Source organism: Rhinatrema bivittatum, chromosome 5 (genome assembly GCF_901001135.1).
Source record: "Rhinatrema bivittatum chromosome 5, aRhiBiv1.1, whole genome shotgun sequence".
NCBI lineage: Eukaryota > Metazoa > Chordata > Amphibia > Gymnophiona > Rhinatrematidae > Rhinatrema > Rhinatrema bivittatum.
The window spans coordinates 185,438,392-185,458,242 of NC_042619.1; positions in this window are offsets into that span (position 1 = coordinate 185,438,392).

Genomic DNA, 19,851 nt, shown 5'->3' on the forward strand with positions numbered 1-19,851 from the left:
ATGGATTACAAACTGGTTAAAAGACAGGAAACAGAGAGTAGGATTAAATGGTCAATTTTCTCAGTGGAAAAGGGTAAACAGTGGAGTGCCTCAGGGATCTGTACTTGGACAGGTGCTTTTCAATATATATATAAATGATCTGGAAAGGAATACGATGAGTGAGGTTATCAAATTTGCGGATGATACAAAATTATTCAGAGTAGTTAAATCACAAGTGGATTGTGCTACATTACAGGAGAACCTTGCAAGACTGGAAGACTGGGCATCCAATGGCAGATGAAATTTAATGTGGACAAGTGCAAGGTGTTGCATATAGGGAAAAATAACCCTTGTTGTAGTTACATGATGTTAGGTTCCATATTAGGAACTACCACCCAGGAAAAAGATCTAGGCATCGTAGTGGATAATACTTTAAAATTGTCGGCTCAGTGTGCTGCAGCAGTCAAAAAAGCAAACAGTATGTTAGGAATTATTAGAAAGGAATGGTTAATGAAACAAAAAATGTCATAATGCTTCTTTATCGCTCCATGGTGAGACCACACCTTGAATACTGTGTACAATTCTGGTTGCCGCGTCTCAAAAAAGATATAGTTGTGATGGAGAAGGTACAGAAAAGGGCAACCTAAATGATAAAGGGGATGGAACAGCTCCCCTATGAGGAAAGGCTGAAGAGGTTAGGGCTGTTCAGCTTGGAGAATAGACAGCTGAGGGGGGATATGATAGAGGTCTTTAAGATCATGAGAGGTCTTGAATGAGTAGGTGTGAATCGGTTATTTACACTTTTGAATAATAGAAGGACTAGGGGGCATTCCATGAAGTTAGCAAGTAACACATTTAAGACTAATCAGAGAAAATTCTTTTTCACTCATCGCACAATAAAGCTCTGGAATTTGTTGCCAGAGGATGTGGTTAGTGCAGTTAGTGTAGCTGGGTTCAAAAAAGGTTTGGATAAGTTCTTGGAGGAGAAGTCCATTAACGGCTATTAATCAAGTTTACTTAGGGAATAGCCACTTCTATTAATTGCATCAGTAGCTTGGGATTTTCTTAGTGTTCTTATGGCCTGGTTTGGCCTCTGTTGGAAACAGGATACTGGGCTTGATGGACCCTTGGTCTGACCCAGCATGGCAATTTTTTATGTTCTTAGGAACACAATTTCATATTAGGTATCACCATCCAGGTAAAGGATTCTGGAGTCATTTAAATCCTCAGCTCAATGTGCAATAGCAGTCAAAAAATGCAAATAGAATGTTAGGGATTACTTAGAAAGAAATGGAGAACAAAACTGAAAATATCATAATGCTTCTGTATCACGGCTTCATTTGTAGACAAAAAAGAAATGGAACTGTGGGTTGGGGAGGGGCAGGGCTGGATGTGACTTATGAGGGGTGTGGCCAAGCCCAGAAGTGACCTTTGAGGGGCAGGACCAGATGTGACCTGTTATCAGTGGGTCTAAGGCCAGATATGACCTCTTTCCAAAACACATGTGCATAGTCCCATGAAATTTAATCTGTATGCAAAAAGGAAGCTGATATGCAGAGATTTGAACAGCTACATTCTGTTGCTTCTCTCCTGCTTTTCAGTGTTCTTATGAATGTACTGACTTAGAATGCGTACAATATGCTCCTGTAACTCTAATGTAGACATATTTTATTCCATGTGATCATGACAGCCTCAGCCATTTTGTTACTTTCCAGATCAGTAAAGGTTTGCCATTTTCAAAACAATGCAAAAACCCCCTTTGTCCTTTACTAATCCTATAAGAACAATAACCTTTATATTATTGCATCTATTTCTGTTTCCTGGACCTCAGTCTCTGCTTCTTTTTCTTTAAGTAAAAATATTGCATCAAATTTCTTGCAGGCTTCAAACTGAAATTGATTCTTTGCATTGGCATCAACTACTCAATGATGCCCTCAAACCAACTAGGTACCGACATATTTTGTTGGATCAAACTTCCTGAGTGAAGGATCAGCCATTCTAATGAACATTAAAGTAGATGCTGTAGCTATATGAAAAGAACATATAGTAGAAATGATTATTAGGGTCATCTGTGAGAATACATCCAGGTATGTGGATGGTAGTGGATGCCTGGAATGCCCTTCTGGAGGAAGTGGTGAAGACCAGAACTGTGAAGGACTTCAAAGGGGTGTGGGATAAACACTGTGGATTCATAAATTCTAGAGGACGTGAATTAAGAGTGGGTGGCTCCCAGGAATGACGGCTACTACCTGGAGATAATATCCTTATTCAATAAACATACACACGGTTAATGCAACTCCAACATTGTTCTAAGACTCCAACATTGCTCTAAGCTTCAACGGCAAGAGGAAATGTGGAAAAAAGGATTTGCATACACAAAAAAGTGGGGAGTAGCTTGCTTGTTATGGCAGTTACTATCCCAAACCAAATAAGCCTGATACTTCACTTTCAATGCATATCCAGCATAGCTATCTGCTTCAATGGCAGGGGAGAAAGACTGCTACTTCACACATATCCAGCATAGCTCTCTGCTTCAACAGCAGGGGAGAAAGACTGATACTTCACGCATATCCAGCATAGCTCTCTGCTTCAACGGCAAGGGAGAAAGACTGATACTTCATGCATATCCAGTATAGCTCTCTGCTTCAACGGCAGGGGGAATGAAGAAAAGTTGATCTATATTCAGACAACAACCAACAAGGACTGAATTACATAGACTGGGTAAACAAGCATGGGTGTAGCTTGCTTATTGCGGTGGTTATTATCCCTAACTAATTAAGGGGGTCATTTATCAAAATATGCTAAGGCATTTTTGCATTCGTTAAGCCCCATTAACACATGTGATAGGCCCTTACTGCATGCGAAAATGTGTTTAATGCATGTGATAGCACCATATTGTATGGTGTGATGCAAATTTGGAGGACTTAGGGGCAGGCTGGGTTTGCGAAGAGGTATTGCACAAACTTAACACTGATTTTAAGTACACCTTTTTCAATTGCGTTTGGCTGTGTGATAGCCTGCTGTGACTGGGTGGGTGGTAAGGTTTTATTGCTTTTTGTGATGTCTCCCACAAGGCCTATGTTAGGTGAATTGAAGCTCCTGGAGCATCAGGTGGGGGGGGAGAGAGAGAGAGAGCGCAAGCCTGGCCATAATGGCATCTCCCTAGATAGGTATTTGTATCCCTATGGTAGGCCCACCTAGTGGCTCGAGGTGAGGTTTAGGTATTAGTGTAGGGGGTTAGGGGCCACTTTGACATTCAAAGTGAGATGTACGAACAGAACAGTGCACTCTTGTAATGATTTTATGTCCTTCGGAGTTCTCTCCACCTAGCTTGATCCAAGCTAGGTGGAGAGAACATTGCACAAATCTCATTTTTGGGTGAGTTTCCTCACTCCGAAGGACATCAAATCATTACAAGAGTGCACTGTTCTCTTCGTACGTCTCACTTCGAATGTCAAAGTGGCCCCTAACCCCCTACACTAATACCTAAACCTCACCTCGAGCCACTAGGTGGGCCTACCATAGGGATACAAATACCTATCTAGGGAGATGCCATTATGGCCAGGCTTGCTCTCTCTCTCTCTCTCTCCCCCCTCATATGCAGGAAATACAACAGGTCTAGTATCTATCACAAAGTCTGATAATGTTATCACAATTTGCACTAACTTAGCTCTTCACATAGGTAATTAGCGCAATAAACTGAATATTTGCATAAACCACACCCCTGTTGCTATCGCATGCAATACTTACCGCATTTTGATAAATCTAGGCCTAAGCTAGATGTTTCACTTAGATGCAGTTCCAACACTGCTCTCTACATTAATGGTGGGGGGTGGGGAAGGGAAATAGAACAAAAAGGTTACTAAGAGCCAAGAGAAACATATAAGTATGAGAAGAAAAAAAAAGTGCAAAACTAGCTGGGCAGACTGGATGGGCCGTTTGGTCCTCTTCTGCCATCATTTCTATGTTTCTATGTTTCTATACATGCTCGTATTCACTAGACAAAATTGATATGAAGTTGATGGTCCTCTGTGATGGGATAAACATTTAAAGAATACTGCCACTAATGATAAATTCTCAAAATGTTTGAATTGTCTGTTTTTCATGAGCTTGAAATCATGAACACAGGTGCCTTGTTTCTTGTTCTGCATAAGTAAGGTCAGATTGAACATCAGCTAGCCAGTTTTCGAATACATAGCCTTCATGTTGTTCAGCAGGTCTTGGATACTGTTTGTCATTAACCTTCTCTGAATTGAATATTGAAGGCATCTATAAATTTAAAATTCTCCTGGATTGCTAGATCAACTAGGCATATTACTTTTTTGAAGTGAAATGCCCTTGAAATTCATATTATATGAAGCATTCATTGCCTCACTGTAGTAAGAACCAGGTTTATCTACTCTGCTTCCAAACACACATATGATTTTTAGAAAGATTTTGTAAAGCATTGCACATTACTCCTAAATCTAGAATGAATTCAACCAATACTACCTTTTTGAGCAATCCTTCATATGTGCTTCTGTCCTGCACATCTCTGTGAACTTTTTCATTTGAAGCCACTTTAAAATGCTGAACATGTGCCTCATAAGTATTCAAAAAAGCTGATATAGACCCGAAGCTTGAAGTAAACTCAACTGCTGGTTAAAATCCTACCAATGATTACTAGCTGAAGCTCCAGCATATTAGCTCATAATTTAAAATCTCTACCATTTTTGGGTGATATATGATAAAGTACATAATGTTTATCATTCAAAGATTTAAATCTATCTAGTCCAGCAACTTCTTTTTTAGTGTCACTAACTGAAAATTCAAGCCTGTGATTAGCATAATGCCAGAATACTACATCTGGAAATTCATCTTGAATAAGCTTCTTTACCCCATCTTTCTCTGCCATCATCATAGCTGCACTATCACAGGCTATTGACACCAGATTTGTTCATATAAACTCAGCACTGAATCCCAATAATTTCAAATTATTCCTTAGAGCAGAGGACCTATCTCTTAAATGGGCAAACTGGGGATGAACCGGTAAAACTGGGAACGGTGTTGACATGCACCCCTTTTAAAATTCCACGATTTACACATTACAAGTATCATTTAGGCACACTTGCATGCACCCACTTAAATTTGGCACATATGTGCACACGTCCAAGTTATTTTATAACATGAACGCATATACACGCACATATAAAATAGCTGCATCTCAGGGTGTGGGCTGATGAACGCGCGCTCATGTGCAAGCACGAACTGGTTTGAAAGTAATCATCATATTATCTATTATTATATAGATCTGATCAGGCCAAAGTTTTCCAGTATGCAAAACCCTTCAACATGATCAACTTTAAACAACATAAACAGTCTAACGAAGACTTTTGATGATTATTTGAGGTAACAAGATATATCTTCATTTTTTTCTTTTAAATTTGAATTAAGCATTTAGAATAATGTACGTGAACAACCAGAAGTAGTCATTAACTATAAACAATTTCTTTTTCCGTTCTTTAACTGCAATTTGCAATTAGAGTTAGTTAAAATTATAAATGTATGATTTAATTAAAACATAAATTCTTGTTCATTAGAAGTGACTTTGCAAATTAGCAAAGTCATTTACATAATTACAGCGGTAGTACAGCACTTGAAAAATACTAATCAAATGAAGTGTCATGTTATGCAGGGAAAAAAGTATCACATAAATAATTATCAAGTCCAATGGAGGATGACTGAGGTACCTGTATATTGAGCAGCAAAGGCAGGAAGTACAAAAGAGTTTCATTGTTGTAACTCAGTTTCCCAGCATGATGTCATTTACTAGTATCACAAGTACTGTAACAATGCTTCATGTGTTTCCCTTTCCCTATTTGAGATGTATATTTCAGATGTTGATAACATCAGAATAGATACTTATATCTAAAAAGGATTGGTGAGGTTTATGCAAATTCTAATAAAACTGACATTGAAATATGTGATTCAAAATGTTCTCCAAATACAAACATTCAGTAGTCCAGTCAGGTAATCCAAGGAAGTCACCAAGAAGAAGAGTTTTCCCACTGAAAGGCCATTATTCAATTGCAAGTCCACCCCAATCACCTCAGGTTTGGGGTCTATGCTGTCTCTGGCTGCTTCATGGTGTTTGTTTAGTGGATGGATTCTGTTACACATATGGAGTAGGATCTGCTGGTGATCTAAGTGTCTTGATCCAATACTTCATTATATTCCTATGATCCTTCAGAGAGTTGACTGTGTTAGTCCAGTTAGACTAGAGTTGGTCAGTGATTTGACTAATCTGAACTTTTGCAGTGTTCTCATTCATTTATTTATTTATTTAATCCTTTTCTATACCGACATTCATGATGGATATCATATCATATCGGTTTATATCGAACATGGGTAGTGAGAACTTTCACATTAATCATAGCTAGGATGCTACTGGAGGAGGTGAGAGAAGGGCTAAGTTACATAGAATGAGGGTAACTGGAACTTGGATGATAGAAAGAGAAAAGGAGAGAGGAGCAGTTGTATAACAATATATATAGGACAATGCTTAATAGTATATACAAGATAAAATACATAAGATACACAACAATATGCATATAGTAACGATGGCAAGAGGAACAGTTAAGCAAAACATGATAAACAGTACAATATAATATAACAAATGAAGATTGCAAAATTATACAGCACATCAACTATAGAGTATTGGGAGACAGCCAACATACAAATTGCATAACAAATATATTGTATATACATGAGGTTTAGGCAAATTCTTATAACCAAAATATTGTATATATATGAGGTGTATATAAATATATAGCATAAATATCTTCTGCACAGTTGGCAACAAAAGTGGGTGGGGATTGTTGTATTGACATAGAAAGATGGGAAGGGGATGCTGTATTAACATAGGGAGATGTGGAGGTGTAGTCTAGAGTCTAGAGTAGTGGGGGAGGGTATGCAGGAGACTTAGGGGTGGGAGGGAGAAGGGTTAAGGAAAGGCTTGTTTGAACAACCAGGTCTTTAGTTTTTTTTTAAAGGTCAAGGGGCAGTGTTCCAGGCGTAGGTCTGGGGGCATTGTGTTTCATAGAGATGGCCCCGCTGTGGAGAATGCATGTTCCCTAGTAGACATGTGAAGAGTGAGCTTGGGGGGGGGGGGGGAGGCGAGGAGGGTTCCTTTATAAGCAGCTCTAATCAGTCTTTTTGAGGTGTGGAGGTGTAGAGGGTTTTTTAACTCAGTGTGGCTGATTGTGGACAGTCTTATGGATAATAGTGAGGGTCTTATAAAGGATTCTAAAGCTGATTGGGAGCCAATGGAGATTCTTGAGAATGGGCATGATGTGGCCTTTTTGGCTGGAGTTGGAAAGGATTCTGGCAGCTGCATTTTGGAACATCTGTAAGGATTTAGTGGTAGTCACGGGGAGGTCTAGAAGAAGGGAGTTGCAGTAATCAGTTTTTGAGAAAAGGGTAGCTTGGAGGACCTTGCGGAAATCATAAAAGTGGAGGAGAGGGTCTACATTTTTTTAGAATTTGGAGTTTGTAGAAGCAGTCTTTTGTTGTGTTGTTAACAAATGTTTTTAAGTTCAGTCGGTTGTCTAGTACAACGCCGAGGTCGCTCGCTTGTGTGGCTGTGGTGGATGAGGGGTTTGGGAGGGAAATATTGTTGTGGTCTGGGGAGATAAGAAGGAGTTTGGTCTTGGCTGTGTTGAGGATGAGGTTAAGACTGGTGAGGAGTAAGTTCATGGAGTGGAGGCATTTGTCCCAGAATTTGAAAGATTTGGGGAGAGACTTTGTTATGGGGATAAGTATCTGAACGGCATCAGCGTAAATAAAATGGGTTAGATTTAGGTTAGTGAGGAGCTGGCAGAGGGGTAAGAGATATATATTAAAGAGAATAGGGGAGGAGGGGAAGGAGTAGGGAGCTTTTTTCCATTACCTGCTGTTTCAATTTCAACGCTTCAACATCTTGGCAGCCGGGGGCAAGGAGGACCTTGCCCCGATGGACAATTCTTACTTCCGGGTGTGACATCATCACTGGGTCCTTAAAAAGCGGACTGCCTATGGCACACAGTCTCCATTTGGTGCGCGCGTCGCCCAAGCCACGCGGGCCTAAGTGGTGTGCGGCTTTGCCAAAAAGAACTGTGTGTTTATTAATAAGTGCCTTGTTATGCTCTGGCTTTGATTGCTCCTTACCCTCAAGTAAGTAACTTTAAGTAATTTAATTTTGTTATTGAACCGCTCCTGACCCTCCACTCTGGCTCCTGTAGTAAGCTGACCATATGGTATTGGCTAACGATCCTTTTATGAGGTCTCTTGTAATCGGCGACCAATCCTCCACAAGTGTCTCCTTTGCTGTGGGTACCTGTTTATGAGATAATTCCCACTTAGCTCAGGATAAAGCATTCACAACCCCCATTACTAACCCCTGGTACTTAACACACTCCAATAGTGGTATTGCTGCATAAACTGGCCCGTATCACCTCTCTAAGCAGTTCTGCTATGCATAGACACTTAACATATTGATAGTTGAGCATAAGGACGACTGCTTGATTGTTGCACCAGAATATGATTTGCTTATTCTTCAGCTTAGTTTTCTAAAGCACTAGATCCACCAGATTGGGAAATAATTCAAGGAATATAATGTTAGAGTTAATCCTACTTCCACCCATGTGTCCTGCCCAAGTGCAGCACCATGCACTTAGGCAATACAGCCTGCAACCCCATCCTCCATAGGCATCAGAATGTATATCTAAATCCCTAGTAGAAAGTGGAGGATCCTGCCACAGAGATACCTCATTGAAGTCAGCCAGGAAAGATACCCAAATGGTGATGTCATTGCACATGGGTTGCATATCTAATCCTAATTGAATGCAAATAGTTGTAATGCTGCTTGTAAACTCTCCTCTCTTATACTTGTGTACTCATCCAGTTTTCCCCTTCCCTAGGGATGTGCAGAGCAAAATTTTATGTTCATATTTTTTATGTCCGAAAGGGGGTCCCACTTGCGGCCAATATGGACATAAAAAAAATCCAATGAGTTGGGTATATGTACATATATGTGCAAAAAAAAAAATTAAACCCCCTCACCCTCCTTAATCCCCCCCCCAGACTTACCACAACTCCCTGGTGATCGAGCGAGGAGTGAGGACGTCATTTCTGCAATCCTTGGCGAGAAGCATGTGACGTCGGTGGCACGTCGAGTGACGCGGCGTCACGTGATTCCCGGCTCGTTCGCGCCTGACGGCTCGTTCGGCCCAAAAAGAACTTTTGGCCAGCTTGGGGGGGCCTCCTGACCCCCCCAAGCTGGCCAAAAGTTCTTTTTGGGCCGAACGAGCCGTCCGGCGCGAACGAGCCGGGAATCACGTGGCGCCGCGTCACTCAGACGCGACGTCACGTGATTCCCGGCAAGTTCGCGCCGGACGGCTCGTTCAGCCCAAAAAGAACTTTTGGCCAGCTTGGGGGGGCCTCCTGACCCCCTCAAGCTGGCCAAAAGTTCTTTTTGGGCCGAACGAGCCGTCCGGCGCGAACTTGCCGGGAATCACGTGACGTCGGCGTCACGTGATTCCCGGCTTGTTCGCGCCGAACCCGGCGCGAACTTGCCGGGAATCACGTGACGTCGCGTCTGAGTGACGCGGCGCCACGTGATTCCCGGCTCGTTTGCGCCGGACGGCTCGTTCGGCCCAAAAAGAACTTTTGGCCAGCTTGAGGGGGTCAGGAGGCCCCCCCAAGCTGGCCAAAAGTTCTTTTTGGGCCGAACGAGCCGTCCGGCGCGAACGAGCCGGGAATCACGTGACGCCGGCGTCACTCGACGTGCCGCCGACGTCACATGCTTCTCGCCAAGGATTGCAGAAATGGCGTCCTCACTCCTCGCTCCATCACCAGGGAGTTGTGGTAAGTCGGGGGGGGGGGGATTAAGGAGGGTGAGGGGGTTTATATTTTTATTTTGGCTCAACAATCGCGATTTCCCACATATCGAACATATCTATGTTCGATATGTGGGAAATCCGATCGTTTATGTCGAATCAATTTTTTAAGTAAAAAAAAAATATGAGTTGCGTTTTACTAATGCGGTCAATCCGAATGCACACCCCTACCCTTCCCTGTTCATTGTAATTTCCTTTCCTTCTCAGTTATTTGTAAACCGACATGATGTGTCCTACGAATGCCGGTATAAAAAAGTTTTTAAATAAATAAAATAAATAAATAAATAAATAAATAAATATCCTAATTAAGTAATGAGGACTGCATGCACCCACAGTCACTGCAGCCAGTCTTCTGAGGAAGATCCTTCAATGGGTATCACTCTTCATGCAAAATTCTGGCTGCCGCAATGGGTTGCAAATCTCAGAGATTCAGCTTCTTTGTACTTGCTGCTATATTCAACCTATCCTGCAATTTCACCATTTTATCCTCCGGTAATCTGGATGTCATCTCCTCTGCATCGAGCTCGATGTCCAATAAATGGATACATGTGGTGGGGCCTTTATTTTTCTGTGCCAAAGGGACTCCAAAATCAGTTGCATAGCCTGAAATTTGCGGAGGAGGCAGAACAGCAGTTGGACTTGCTCAGGCCAACAAATAAGCAGTTGTCCAGGTAATGTATGATGTTATCAACCCCGGAACATTGAACCAATGCCCATCTTAGAAAAAGGACTGAACAGATTGAAATAGGTACAAGACACCGAGCAGCCCATAGGCAATTGATGCCATTTCATTCAACTATAGTCCAGCAATCCAATCCTCCTGGCAGCCCAAAACGAAAACATGCATACACACACGTGAACAGCACAGCAAAGTAAAATAAACCTGCCAACGGTCCGCAGACGGCACAGGCCACCACAAAAAAGACCACCATACAAAACCAGACCAACAGCCCCACCAGTCCACAAGAAACAAAAACCCGTCCTGGAAGGGGCCAAAACCCAAACACCTCTCTGATAAAACAAAGGTCCTCTCCTCTTCAAAAGTGAAGAAGTATGGCCTGCCCTGAAGCCACCCAGCCAACAAACTCCACAGCAATGACCTAGCAACCACAAAAGAAACTTGCCATCATAAGGCCCAAATGCTGGGGGAGCCGCGTATTATCCCCCTGATCGCTGGTCCCTGCCCCCCTTCCTACCTAACGCTGGCCAGGAATGAAGAGGCCGGATATGCCTCGGTCATGGCCCTTTAAACAGGCTGCAGCATCATCAACCTGTGACTGCTCCTCCCCTGCCCCAGGCCCGGCCACGCCACCATTATCTTGCACTGGACTAAAGAAGGAAGGAAGGGAAGTCACACTGCAGCTCAGCTTGCCACGACACCGGAGTCCCTCTGGCTGGACATAACCAGGACACCATGTGTGCCATGCGGTTGCATGGTGGTCTCTGGGCATGGGGGCGCAGGCGAACTTATTTCCCATAGTATAAACTAGAAAGCATCCCTTTCTATAGATGTGTTTGTGTGTATCAAACGTGAGTGTTCTGGCATGCCTTCACTGCATTTGCTGCTGTGGCCATATCCAGGTCCCCCGAAAAACACTCCTCTTGCTCTCATCCAAGGATGGAATGCAGACATTCCTCCATGGCAGTGAACTTGATGAAGCTTGGTGACATTCCTCAAGTCTTGGCAGTGTGCAAATGGATCATTTTGATTTGCTTCATCAGGCATTTGCAGTCGTGGTACATTTCTTGCAATATTCTATTTTTCATAGAGACAACCAAAACTGCTGGCCCTAGTCATGATTTCCTTCTACAGGCTGTCTATAAATGCTGGGATTCTCATGATGGACTCCTTTCTTGTTCTGGAGGGTGTTCTACAGCAGTACTTCATTCTTCACTATACTGAAATTCATCTTCTGAATTCTCATTCAGGTTAGGTGTACGGCAGCATTGCTGTCACCCATAAGGGCCACTTCATTGCCAGTATGTTCAATCTGCTGAGACTATCTACCTTGCCTGGCTTTTTTTCTCCCCGTTGACTTTGCATTTTCTTCTCCTCTTTCTCTCATACCTCCTCCTTTTCTTCTCCTTAATTCGTATCTGCCTCAAATCTAACCTGATATTTAGTCACTCACCCACTTTGTATTCTCTTCCTGAAAAATACTAACACTCATCAAACACCCCACATACAAATTCACAAAGAACAGAAACACCAATTTACTGGGACTAACAAGCAAATACTTATACTCACTCTCTCATTCCAACTGAGAAAGTGCAAAGGGATAGGAAGCAAAAAATGATTAAGTCAAACAAGACACCACTCTCAGAACTCAGTAAATTTCTTTTGAAATAACCTCTCCCTCTTTTGACTGGGTTCATATTTACTCCTTAGCATTCTTACAGGACTAACAAAGAACGGGATGGGAAGGTTTGCCTCTTTACTTTTATAGGGGAGATTTAATTTCCTGCAGTACTTTGTACATCTTTCATGTCCTTTCAATGTTTGGTAAATTATTAAAGTGAGGTAAAGTGTTATCACACACTATCCCTGCATTGTACTGCACCAATTTCTTGCCTTTTTTTCTTATACTATCTTAGGGGGTTATTTTCCAAAGCGATCACTAAAAAGGGGCTGCGTCAAGACCGGAACAGGAGGAGTCGGGGGCGGACGCCGTGAAGTCAGCGTGGACGGAGAAAAGGTAAGGAGCCTTTTCACTGACTAGTTCGCGCCCATTAGCACCACCTTTTATGATGGCGCTATTGGGTGCGAAAGCCGGCAGCGATCTCATAGCAGAGGTGCGATCTCTGCCAGCTTTCGCAGAGCCGCCCCCCATTAGCGTGCGATTCAGGGAGCCCTGCAACATAGGAAAATCTAGCCCTTAGTACACTAACTTTTATATTACAACTATTGTTATTTACTGTTTTTAACTGTTATTTACTTTATCTTTGACAAATTATTGTAGATAAGTACGTACATAAAGATCCATAGATTTATTCTGCTGGGAATAACACTAAAAGCATGTACTGCAGGGCTTCTCAAACCTGTCCCAGGACTTCACAGTCAGGTTTTCAGGATAAATCAATCACCAAAGTGGTTGGAGGTTTTTATTACCCGTGATTGATTAAACTGATGCCTTTTTTGAGCTTTTGATAGCTGTAGAATCAGTTTTCTGAGATCTTTTCCTCCTTTCTTTAAAATAATAATACAAAAAATTATGTGAAGTTCAGTTTTGAATACTTATAGATTTCCAAGATATCCACAATAAATATGCATGAGTTAAAACTGAATGCCACAGAGATCCAGCATATATTTATTTATGCCATGCATAATCTTTATGGGAATCCTGAAAACCCAATTGACTGTGGAATTTCCAGAAAAGGCCTGGGAAGCACTGGCCTATTTTACCAATGTTTTAAGGCAAAGTGAAAAAAAAAAAAAAGTTGTAACTGTGACATTAAAGAGATAACATTTATTTTTGACATTCCAAATCCTCTTTTAATATCTCACTGAGATTTTAAGTGGTTTGTTTGTCAAATCTCTAATGGCACATTTTGTAAGTTTTATGAGAAGATTCATAAATTAATCACTGCATGCTTTATCAACACTCTTTTTTCAGCTAATGCCATGAATTATTGAATATTTTTGGCAATTGCTCAAGCCTATGTAATCAGAAAGGTACTAAAGTCAGTTGAGCCGTTTAAACATGACATGAGGCAGCTTATGTGCCTATGCTCCAAAAATGCCTAAACTAGCCAAACTAGTCAATGTTCACATTTCTGGTAAATACATTTATTTATCTATTTATGTATTTATTTACTTTTAGTCTGCCTATCTACAATACTAGGTGGGCTGTACTTAGGGGGTCAATTTTCAAAGAATTAAATTTGATAATTTTAGGCATTAGATGGTTAAAACTTCAATTTAAAAATTTCCCCCACCCACTGGCTCTAGTTAATTGACCAAAATTAAGGTGGCTCTAGAGAAGTTCCTGAGGTGGGATTATGATTTAGTTAGTAAGAACAAAACCAGCACTTAACTGTTTAATGAAAAAAGCAACCTAAACCTAGCCCGTTAGTTTCAACTGAAAAGTCAAGTAAATACAACTAGTTAAATTAACTGGTTATCCTTGCATATCAGTGTGGGGTTGTCAACTGGCTCCAGATTTTCAGGACAGGTTTATCCAGTCCTGTAAACCATGATGGGCAAAAGAGAATTGCAGAAAATAAGAACCCTAAGTAAATAAATAAATAAATAAATAAATAAATAAATACATATCCTGGCTAATTTTAGCTGAATAAGTTAACCATTGGATACTTTTTTGAATAATGTCCTCATAGTTTTTCATTTAAAACAGCATAACCATAAATTAACCCACACAAGTTGCCTCCTTTTCTGAAGAGAAGGTGTAGATTTGTGCAAGTTGATCTCTTCATATACCAGAGTAATTATCCAGTAGGGATGTGCATTAATTTGAAATGAATGGGTATTCAGAAACAAATGGGGTGCTACTTATTCCTGGGTCCCTGAAATGAATGAAGAGGTCCGACCAATAAAACAAATATTGAAATCGTCGGTTCAGTGTGCTGCGGCAGTCAAAAAAGCAAACAGAATGTTGGGAATTATTAGAAAGGGAATGGTGAATAAAACGGAAAATGGCATAATGCCTCTGTATCGCTCCATGGTGAGACAGCAACTTGAATACTGTGTACAATTCTGGTCGCCGCATCTAAAAAAAGATATAATTGCGATGGAGAAGGTACAGAGAAGGGCTACCAAAATGATAAGGGGAATGGAACAACTTCCCTACGAGGAAAGACTAAAGAGGTTAGGACTTTTCAGCTTGGAGAAGAGATGACTGAGGGGGGATATGATAGAGGTGTTTAAAATTATGAGAGGTCTAGAACGGGTAGATGTGAATCGGTTATTTACTAGGGATGTGAATCGTTTTTTGACGATTTAAAACAATCGTCAGATATATTTTAAATCGTCAAAAATTGTTAGAGCCGCGATACAATAGCAATTCCCCTGATTTATCGTCAAAAAATCGTAAATCGGGGGAGTATAACATAGTGAGGGCAAAAGTAGCGCCGGCGCCATTTTGAATATTGGCAATATGGCCCGAGTGCAGGAGGTCTCTCCCGGACCCCCACTGGACTTTTGGCAAGTCTTGTGGGGGTCAGGAGGCCCCCCAAGCTGGCCAAAAGTCCCTGGGGGTCCAACAGGGGTCCGGGAGCGATCTCCTGCACTCGTGACGTCGGGTGACAAGAACCAAAATGGCGCTGGCGCTACCTTTGCCCTGTCATATGCTAAGGGCAAAGGGCCACCGGCGCCATTTCTATTAACACAGCCGTGGCCCGAGAGCGGGAGATCGTGCCGGGACCCCCCCCCACTGGACCCCAGTTAAATTAAAACATTTTGGGGGGGTTCGGGAGGGTGGGGGATTTGTTTTAAAGAGTTGGGGTGGGTTTTAGGGTTGTTTAGGTGTGCCGGTTTTCCCGCTCTCCCCCGATTTACGATTTTTTACGATTTTTTAACAATAAAAACCATGACGATCAGATTTACCTCCCCCCCCAGCCAAAATTGATCGTTAAGACGATCGATCACACGATTCACATCCCTATTATTTACTCTTTCGGATAGTAGAAAGACTAGGGGGCACTCCATGAAGTTAGCATGGGGCACATTTAAAACTAATCGGAGAAAGTTCTTTTTTACTCAACGTACAATTAAACTCTGGAATTTGTTACCAGAGGATGTGGCCAGTGCAGTTAGTATAGCTGTGTTTAAAAAAGGATTGGATAAGTTCTTGGAGGAGAAGTCCATTACCTGCTATTAAGTTCACTTAGGGGGTAATTTTCAAAAGGAGTTACACATGTAAATGTAACTACTATTGTAGCAATTTTCAAAAGCCATTTACTGGAGTAAAGTGCACTTACACAAGTAAATCCTATGGACAATTCGATAGCATATATTGTAGCAATTTTCAAAAGCCCACTTACTCAAGTAAAGTGCATTCACTTGAGTAAAACTCTGTTTTACTCGAGTAAATGCTTTTTAAAATCAGGCCCTTAGAGAATAGCCACTGACATTAGCATTGGTAACATGGAATAGACTTAGTTTTTGGGTACTTGCCAGGTTCTTATGGCCTGGATTGGCCACTGTTGGAAACAGGATGCTGGGCTTGATGGACCCTTGGTCTGACCCAGTATGGCATTTTCTTATTATTTATCCCATTTATTTTCATTCCCTGTTCATTTTTTTGACCCACTGAAGTCTATGGGCCACAGAAATGAATGAGGAAAAGTTATAAGTAACTATAAAAATCAGCCCTTCCCTGTAAGTCATGTGTGATCTCACTTCTTGTCAGGGCCTGGGCAGGACATGTTGGAAAGGTAATCATGGACATGACAAATCATAGTGAAGCATTTTTTTAATGTAACCCATTGCTGCTGTCTGGATCCAATGACACTGACATTGGGGTCTTAGCATATGCAAGAAGAACTGAATTTCCTCTTCAGGCTAGATCTGAGATGTATGTAGTATTTTGGAGCTCAAAATTTATAAATTAGAAGCAGCTTTTTGGCTGCTTCTAATTTATTCTGTCCTGCACTAGTCTCACTCTCAATAAGCCAGCAGAGAAGGACAGGCAGTTAGTTGCACTTACATTGCTGCTTATTTTTCTCTTCACTGGGGGTGGTCTGTGTGTGGGTGGAAGAGACTATGGAGAGTTAAAGTACTGCTACTGATATTTTTGTCTCTGCCTGGTCACCAGTGAAGTGAAATGCACAGAAGCAGAAGCATACCAGGTTGTCACCAGTTTGTTTATGTGTGTGGATCCTGTCAGCAGTCAGTGCTAGTACACAGCATGGTATTGCTGTTTTTGTGTGTGAGACAGTTCTCTAAACATACAAAAACATTGGAAGGGTACTGTCAGTGGGGGTACAGTTATGGTACTAATAATAATACAATATATTTTTAATATTCAAATCCCCAGTAGGCAGTAACAAATTCCATCATGTCAGGGAAAGGCAGAGGAGGGAAAGGGAATGTTGGGAGGGGTGACAGGGTTGATAGCACCTAAGTCGAAGTGGGATTTATTGAAAGCTAGAATTGCAAAAGGCAGCTCTACCCAGAAGAAATTGAAATTTGGAAAGCATGCCCCACTGCCACCTGTTTCTGTCCCTCTTGATTTGGAGTAGAAGGAAAGATGGGAGAGTCATCCAAGCCAGAGAGTAGCAGAGCAGCAAGGGTAGGGGAAGAGCATTGTGTAAAGCCAGCAGTGTGCTCTTGTTTACTTACTACTGCTCAGCCTGTGAAGGGAATATTTTCATCACTGATTCAGAAAAAAAAAAAACTTGTATGGGAACCTCTGAATCACATGATATTGAAGAGCTACTAGAAGAAGAACATTTGGGAGGATTAGTGAATAGCAGCTTAACATCCAGTTCATTGATGGGGTGATAGAACAAACTGAAAGCCAGATTCATTAAGGATTTTCCCCCATTTTGTGTCTATGGGAAAAACCCTTAGGGGTAGAGTTTAAAAGCCCTGTGCGCGTAAATCCTTCCGGATTCATCTTAGTCCATAGAGTTTGTAGAGCACTTGTGGCTTGAGCTGCCAGTGAGGGCACCGACAGTGGAACTGGCAATAGGAGCCAAGGTTGTCTGTCGTAGACAATAGAAAATGGTGAGACTCAGGTAGCTGCTGCAACATAGGAGTTGTGAGAAAATTCTGCCCAAGGCAATAGTTCCACTCAGTTGTCCTGCTGGTCATTGGTGTAAGCTCACAGGAAATTCTTGAGGGAGCGTTTAGTATGCTCAGCCTGGCCATTGGCTTGTGGATCGTACACGGTCATCAAGCTGATAGTAATTCCAAACATTTTGCATAAAGAGCACCAATAGCGAGCAACAAACTGGGGACACCTGTCCAAGGTGATATCTTTGAGAAGACCATGAAAGCAAAACACATGTTGGAAAAAGAGGCGTGCAAGCTTCGGGGACGATGGTAAGGCAGGCAGAGGAACAAAATGGGCCATTTTGGATTTTCAGTCCACGATAATGCAGATAACCGTATTTCCACTCGATGGTGGTAAGTCCACTATGAAATCTGTGGACAGATGAGTCAACAACTCTCATTTTGTGGGCAACAACTGGAGGAGGCCCCAAGGTCGACCTACGGGAGACTTCTGCTGGGTGCAGGTAGAACATGAGTCCATGTAGGCGCGGGTGTCAGAGACCATGGAAGGGCCTCCATGTGATGACTCCCAGTAGATGGAAAGCAAGGGTTCACCAAGGACCAGCCGAGGTATCAGAGGACCAAGGCAGGGATCCAGAGACCCAGATGCCAACAGGAACAATGCAAGACAGGTGGCGCCCAGGTAGTGGTAGGCCGAAGCTTGAATGGCCAAGTCTTAAGGATACTGTATGCAAGATCAAGGCAAGCTGGAGTTGGGGCAGGCAGCTGAGGAAGCAAGGTACCAGAAGCAAAGCAAGGGTCAAAGCCAGGGGGTCAGTCCAAGCGTAATCCAACAAAACAGGGGTCAAAGCCAGAAGATAAGTCCAAGCATAGTCCAATGAAGCAGAGGTCAAAGCCAGAAGATCAGTCCAAGTGTAGTCCAACGAAGCAGGGGTCAAAGCCAGAAGATCAGTCCAAGCATAGTCCAATGAAGCAGAGGTCAAAACCAGAAGATCAGTCCAAGTGTAGTCCAACGAAGAAGGGGTCAAAGCCAGATGATCAGTCCAAGTGAAGTCCAACAAAGCAGGGGTCAAGCCAGATAATCAGTCCAAGCGTAGTCCAATGAAGCAGGGCTCAAAGCCAGAAGATCAGGCCAAGGGAAAAAGGAGGAGACAAATGAGCAATCAGGAACAGAAACCAGGATCAGAGTCAGGAGCAGGAACCAGGAACAGAGTCAGGAGCAGGAACCAGGATTAGAATCAGGAGCAGGAACCAGGAACAATGGGCAATGATCACACGAGCAATCGTGGAGACCTGTTGCCAAGGCAGGGAACAATTGGCTGGGCCCTGCCTTAATTACTAAGGCCCAGTGATGTCATCATCTGGGGCTGCGGGCTATTTTCCTGCCATGGCCCCTTTAAAAGAACAGAGTCACGTGCACGCGCACCTAAGCCGGGGCCCAGAGGAGGCAGGACAGTGGCATCTCTCAGCAGCCGATGTGGGGAGGCCCGCCGGGCGCAGGGAGGTACCGCAGAGGAGTCGGAAGCAGCAGAGGAGACTGCAGGTGCTCGACGGTGGAGGCAGCCACCGCCGCGAGCGAAGGTGATCTGAGACTGGCAGCTGGGTACCTGGGATAAGTAGACCCAGACGCGGATGGGACTCATGACAATAACTGGGAGTCAATAATTCCTCCTACATTTCTTGATTCCTCTTTTATCCTCATGATACAATTCTCAATAGTGATGTCAAGTGAAGAATTAATGGGACATTTGCTAATCCATAGGATAGAAGTCTTGCCACAGTTAAGAAACTGTTAGTGCCGCTGGCACTAACGGGCCGCAGGCCCCTGCCCTTTCCCGCGGTCTGCTTCTTCAGGCCTCCGCTGGGCTCCATGCCGCGGAGGCAAGCTGTCCTAATGCCACACAGGCCCTGACGCCACCAGCCCCGACTCCTCCAGGCGTCCCCTAGCTCACGCGTGCACTGGAGCTCCACCTCTTAAAGGGGCCATGGCAGGAAAATCTTAGCTTGGCCCTCACTGACATCAGGACTCTCTACATTTATAAGAAAACTTCTCCAGATACTCCTCGACTTGGCAATGAGTCTGCTTCGCTTCAGTGGAATCTTCTGTGCTTCGTTGGTGCCTTGGTTCCTGTTCCTCTCTTTGAGTCCTGTTCCTACCTTCTGAGTCATGTTCCTGCCTCCCGAGTCCTGTTCCTGCCTTCCAAGTCCTGTTCCTATCCGTGCTTCCATCCTTTGGTTCCTGTGTATGGATCATCTGGCTTCTGA